The sequence below is a fragment of the Pagrus major genome, chromosome 24 (assembly GCF_040436345.1).
Source record: "Pagrus major chromosome 24, Pma_NU_1.0".
Taxonomy (NCBI): Eukaryota; Metazoa; Chordata; class Actinopteri; order Spariformes; family Sparidae; genus Pagrus; species Pagrus major.
In genome coordinates, this window is record NC_133238.1 from 10,982,982 (window position 1) to 10,990,128 (window position 7,147).

A 7,147-nucleotide genomic window follows, 5' to 3' on the forward strand; every position below is an offset into this window, starting at 1 on the left:
TTACTTCAACAGTAACAAAAAAGCACCCACAACTCCCACCTGCCCTGATTAGCATGAATCAGCTTCGGATGGGTCCCTGGCATGCCCGGCCACCCTCCGACACCCCAGCCATCACACCTCCCCACCCAAACCCCCGACTGTGCCACTCATTCAACACCGAGCCAAAAGACGCTTATCAGTTGTCAGCCGCTCCTGGTGTGCTGCTGAAACCCTGCGGTGCGTTTGTTTTGCTGAGCTGTAACTTAATTTGCCTAGAAAAATTATTTGTGCTCACGGACTTTTGTTTTCTCCTGATGAGCTGTGAAAGATATCATTTTGTCAGAAAAAATGAAGCTGTAACGAGTTTCCATTGTCACGGGATGATGTGTTTTTTTTTTTTGCCTGGAGTCCTACGCAAAAAGGCTCATTGTGCAAGTTCAGCTGCGGTGCATGCTTTGATTTGTCAACTGTGTGAGTGCGTGTGTGCAGAAATAAACATGCTAAAAAGGAAAACCACGCTATTATGGGATTAAAGACACATCCTGAGTGGGAACATTTGCAGCGGTGTATAAATAACACGCAGATAAAGCCCGAGGTAAAGCTAAACGTGCTGTTTGTGCAAAGATGGTTCACGTTTAATGATCATCTTCTTAATCAAACTTGTCTTATCCATTTCCAACGTCCAACTGTCTTAGGCTATTAAATCACAGTTACGTCCCTGCTGCGGCTGTTTGTTAATGGACTGTGATGTACTCGGGTGCATTAGCTCAGCAGAGAGCCTCTCAAATTGTCTTTGTACGAGAGAGAGGAGGCTCTTACAATGACGAGTCGAGTCTGAAGGAATAAAGGAACAGAGAATTTGAGATAATCTAAGACAGCTCTACACTTTAAACAGTACTCTCGGTGGTTGAAATTTGAGATAATCTAAGACAGCTCTACACTTTTAACAGTACTCTCGGTGGTTGATTACAGTTAAAAATGCAAAATGCAGATAGTAGCATCCTCACACGCCCCTAAAACTGTGGGTGTCTGGTGTCTCAGCAGGGGGGAAGATGGGGGGGGGGGGTCTCCTACGGGATGCCTCATGTGCTGATGGAGCAGCGGGTGGAGATGCAGCGTCATTAGCATAACTGTTGACAAAGACGATCAACCTCCTGCCAAGGTCAGCTATGGACCAATCAGGTGTCAGTCTTGAAGTGTTTTATTTCCATAGTAACAGTGTTTTTTTGTGTGAGCTTGGCATCGAGCTAAATCACAGTTTGATGGTTCCCTCTTCTCAAATAACTAACTTTCATTTAAGATGCCCGAAAGGGTGAAACTATTTTACAAGAAAAAGTAAAGATTAGACAGAATGATCTATTGACTGCTTTCGTTCATCAACAACACTTTTTTTTATTTTGAAGAGACATTCATGGTCCCCAGGGGATGAATCCTTCATCTCCTGACTGGCTTCTAAAACCACCAGCAGGTTGAAATTGTTGGATTTTGGCCAAATTGGATGAATGAGTTACCATAAAATTTGGTGCAGATATTCATGGTCCCCAGAGGATAAGTCCTACACAGACTTTGGTGATCCCCTTACTTGTAATGCCAGCAGCACGTTGAAAGTGCTGTATTTGAGTAAAATCTTTTACAAAGACTGGATGTATTATCATAAACTTTTGTACAGACATTCATGGTCCCCAGAGGATGAATCCTACACACTTTGGTGATCTCCTGACTTTTCGTCTAACATCACCTACAGGCTGCAACTGTTGTATTTTGGTAAAATGTCTGACAGCTACTGGATGAATTATCATAAAATTTGGTGCAGATATTCATGGTCCCCATGAGGATTAATTGAAATTAAATTTTGTACTTGCACTGTTGTCAGGTAAAAAACCAAATAGCTCCAACTAGCTCACTTAAATCAGCCTCAGTTGTAATTTGTGTTCGGTTCTAATTGGTAACTATTAGCATGCTAACACGCTAAACTGACGAACATGTTAAACTCTCAGACAACGCTGCATTTGCTGTCTCACAACAGGGTCAAAGCTTCCATCTTCCCACATCTGTGAAGTAGTGTGATGACAGCGGATTGTATCCAACACTAAGGGACTAATTATTGACTTTAGACACATCGGAGACAACATCACAGAGAGCATCATACATGATGATGACTGAACAGTTTTGCTCAGATTTGTTATAATCTTTATAGTGTTGAAACAGAAATCTGAGCTCTTTTTGGGACCAACAAATCAGGAGGAAATCAATGAGGATATTAAACCAACCTGAGCACGTCTTAGTGAATTCTTATTGTGGCCTCCAGCACATTGATATTCTCTGCCTGTAAAGCTTATCGCTATTCGAAGTCGTTTATCCCTCTGGTGCCTGCCTTCAATTTCCATTATATTTCTCATTATATTCTATATTATTTGATGCTTTTGTATGGTTTCATATATTTTTACACATTAACATATTTATTACTAATGCCATATAAGCGTATAGCCTTTAAATGTGCTTAATTTTGTGACTTTCTGTCTTTTCCTGTCTTTTCCTATCGACTGTAGGTGTCTGGGTGCCTGGCTATGATAGCAAACAAGGGGTAAATAAAGAAGTTTTGACTTGAAATAAACTTTTGAAACAATATACCTAATAAACATAAGCATGTTAGCATTGCTGTGTCTAAATACAGCCCACCTCTGCCTAGTGCTAATCATCCTATAAGTCATTAGGGCCCTGACACACCAGGCCAACGGTCATCTTACGGCTAATCTCAGGCTGTTGGTGAGCATCTGTGGCCCTAGTTTTTGTGGTGTGACACGGTTAAAGAAAGGGAGAGCCCATTGAGTTCATCCCCGTAGTCCCTTGGTGAAGTAGTAACAAGGGCTGACAACACCCGTGCCACTTTATATCACTATTTTTACAGTTAGGTTTTAGCAGGAAGCGAAACAGACTGCATAAACATGCTCACCCTGGAGCAGCTACACATGTTTCTTTTACAGCAGGTGCTGAGTGGAATCCCTCAGTCGTGAAGCTATTACTATAAACTGAGACCGACTACTTAATTAACAATAAATGCATTGGTCTGTTCCATCAGTAGCGCTAACACACATGCTACTAATCTCTTGAACAAACTGTGTAAAGGGTCAACGAGTGCACCAGGTAGCTCAGTTTATAGTCTTCCACTTTAAGCCAGATAGATGATATCTCTTCAGAAGAAATTGTCAAGGTTAGGTGGCCCAAGACACACACAGACACACACATGCACACACTTGCACACACGTAAACCTCTGGAATCAAACTGTGTGTGGAGATTAGAGGTGAGTCCATCGGGTTGTGCAGGCTTGTCTTATCAGCCGTGTGCAGCCTTCTGACTCTTCACCTATCAGTCATCTCCGAGCGGAGCCAGAGATTGAGGATGGATCACAGTTGGAAGACGCTACAGCAACACTATTATTAGACACATTATAAGAAGCATTCACATGCATGCTACCGGAGAGGAAAACCAGAGTGCATCTTTTTGCTGTCCACCACACCGTTAAAAAGTTTGTTTTTAATGAAGCCACTCGTTCAAGATGAAGGTGAAGTAGGAAAACTGCGGCGCTCCTTTGTGAGCTCGAGTGAGGAGATACCTCTGGTGACGGCATCGGTGCAGGAAAGAGTTGGATAGCCGCTGAAGGAAGAAAAAAGAAAAAAACCAAGGCTCTTCTTTTAACTTTGGCACACAAAGGAGTGCAGAGGCTTCTCTTTTCAAGCAGAGGTTCACAAAGGAAAGAGAATTTGCGAGTAACACGACATTTAATCCAACTTTATAAGCAACATAAGGCACATATAGTCGCTTTTTTTTTGCTTTGTAAGCATGATGGATTATGTGGGGTTGAAAACATAATATAATTGTCTTGTAAAGTTGCTAGAGAACAGAAGGAGAGGCAGGGTTTGACTGAACTCTTTAAATGCTAAAAATTAACACATTTGACACTCACCTGAATAAAGAGTTACTAGTAGCACTCCAACACACCAGATCAGCGTATCCATGATGCACTTTATTTAAAAAAACCTACTTATTCTCTGTATAATGAGTGTAATAAAGCCTTTTAGCTCAGTCAGAGAGTGCCTGAGTACCTCCTAACACAGGAATCCTGCACAGCTGCCAGTTCTCTCCCCGAGGTGCTCCACAGCCAAAAGCAATTAAATCTCAGCGAGGTTATGGATGACTCAAAGTCCCTGTGAGGAGGGGGCCCAAAAACTGAAACGCAATTAAACAAGGGGAACACTGTGCCTCCGCTGTCATTCTGCATATTTCAAGGCAAACTCTCGGGATTTCCCCACCATCTGGAAAATTAAGAAATGACCCAACGAAAAATCCCGACGGCGTTTTAGAACATCCTGCGTCGGCTAATCGGGTATTTTAAAAACACCTGAAGGATCACGTGTAGGTCGTTTCTTAAAAAAGCAATACAGGTTTGGATGTTTGTTACCATTACATGTCAGTGATGGAGATGGAAAGTGAACGTCTCTGCCCAGAATAAGCGGAAAAAGGAAACCTCGGTGCAGAAATCATCCAACAAACGACGATCCAGCTGCAGAATAATTCACCATCTCCATTCCCTCAGGCCACAGAGAAGAAATCTGGCTGTTTGATATGAGATTTCTACCTTAATATTACATGATTCCTGTGTAATGAAGATCCAGAATCTCAAATTGGTTTCTTCTGGCTGCCACCAAACTGTGAAACTGCACCAAGAATCTTCGAAAATGCATACATTTCTGTGATGAATGTCGACTGAAGTGAAAGTTGGACCATCATCAGACCTTCCTCGGTTCTGTCTTGGTGAACATGAGCTCACGGAGCATGCTTTACTGGAGTCACATTGTTGGAATCTGGCGCCTAAAGTCATTACGCTTCAAACACTTATCTCCTGTTTCCATTTGCTGCTTGCCTGTATGCGAAATTGCCTGGCACTGCTTTTAATGTCAGACATTCAAAGGGGTCCCTTAAGAGAGCTCTTAAGGTCCCATTAAATTTAAAATGCCTTTTCGTGTTGCTACCTTGTGTTGCTGAGTGAATGGTATCATGTACTGGATGCCAAGTACGGTGTGAGAAAAAAACATTTTCTTGAGTTTTTATATCCTAATTCGTTTGGAAAAACGATCAATAAAGCATAAACTGAACCACAGTGTTGCTTGTCGAAGGTAGAGAATAAAAATTTTGGATGGGAGAGTTGTGGGTGGGCGTGGTCACATGGACATGGTGGGTGTGGCCTCTGTTGCACGACATTAAGAGTCAACAAACAGTAAAACTAGCCCGTCCTCAGCAGAAAAACGACCACACAGGGCTCCAGACTAGCTTTTCATCTTTCATCTCCACCCTGGACCTCTGACATATACAGTCTTGTTAGGCGGTGATCTCTAGTGGCTGTAGTAGGTATTGCAGCTGCAAAGGAGGAAGTCAGGTGGAGTATGGAGGAGGTTAGGGGATGGATGGTTGGGTCAATTAACCACAGGCCTTTCACCAAGGAGGTTGCTGTTGGTGGCCAATGTGAAACCAAATGTCAATGGTGAGTTTCAACAAAGGTAAGTTACATCACGTACATAGGTACGTTCGTAACTGGAGTTACACGAGTCACATAGTTTGGGAATGATGATATACGTGGTTTTGGAAGTCAAAACGGAAAACTCAAAGAAATTGTTTTTGCTCATGACGTCCACTGTCTGTCATAAGCAAAAAGAAACACAATGACTGTGTTGGAGGCTATGCAACAGTGTCTAAATCATTATTTGTTACATAAAATTAATTTCATTCTATGAAAGGACAGCCAGAACAGTCTGCAGTGGCATCCCAAAGGGAGGGGACATTTTCTGCCCCTGCCTGTCTGTGGGCAACACCAAAAGAGGGTTTCACAACAATCAGTATTTTATGTTTTATTAGGCTACAAGCAATCAAAACTTGGGTTTAGTCTAATTTTTGGGACCAACAGGACTGGATTCTGGACTGTCCCTAATCTTAATCCTTTTTTTTTCCTTATCTTTTTTTTATAGTGTTACATCATGTAAATATCTGGGTGCAACAGCTAGCTGGAAGCATCAGAAGGTCCAGTGGGAAGTTTGTAGGCATCTCTTGGAGTTATTTTTAATTAACCAGCTAGCAAAAGCTGACAAAATCTGCCAGTGTTCTTGTTTCAGGCAGTGGAATTGACAATTTGGGGCAAGAGAAACTGCTTTTGTGTGAACTTCAAGACTCATTCTTCAAGAAATTACTGAATTCTGATGATAATTTGCAACCGTTATCATTTTAAACTGTACGTATGCAGCACTAGAATAACAAGCCTCGATTCAACCAAGCCACAGTTTAGCATTTAAATGAATGTGTCTCTCAGCACCAAGTTTGAATTATTTCTGCTGCTCTCTCTGCTTCTATTAAAGCAAGACAAGAGTCAGAGTCAGGCATCTGCAGGCACAGAGCTAATCCTTGACTATTGTTTACCTGCAATATTGATTCACCGGCGTGTGTTTGCAGAAGGATAAAGTGGTCAAGGTTTCTTTTTGTCATCACTGATTTTACATCTGAAAAACATCACGTCTGTTTGTGATCTCGGAGTCATATATTATGTTGTATATTCCTCTGAGAAATCGCTCTCACATACTCAAACACTAAAACGCAGTACCTCGGCATTATTAATAATGGATCAAAGGAGACCATGTAACCCAGCGGTCATCCATGTCGGCTTTACATTGATCCATGTAAAGCATTTGGTATATGCGGAGCACTGATTCATGACCTTGTGGATTGGATTTTAAAAAGATCGTCTCACATTCAGCATTGATCCGCGAGTCCACACTGAAAATTGGTCTGAGTGACGTGTGTGAAGTGTTTGATATGTTCTCAATGCATAGAGTTAAATACATATAAAGCAGGAAAGCTGCAGGGATGGTTTTGATTCTTGGGTTTTATATAATCGTAACATTAAACTTATTCCTGACAGAAAAAGCCCTTGAAACTCAATTATTTTTCTCCCTAATTATTGAAGATAAGACAGCCATATCATCTTTTGTTTGCAATGCAAGCTTAGGAGAAGAAGTGAAACAAAATACCATAACTGCCTCTGCTGCGGCGAACAAAATGACTTTTTGAATGAAATCAAGGTCAGGCTTTCATTAAAAAAAAACACCAAGACTTTCTCTCTAT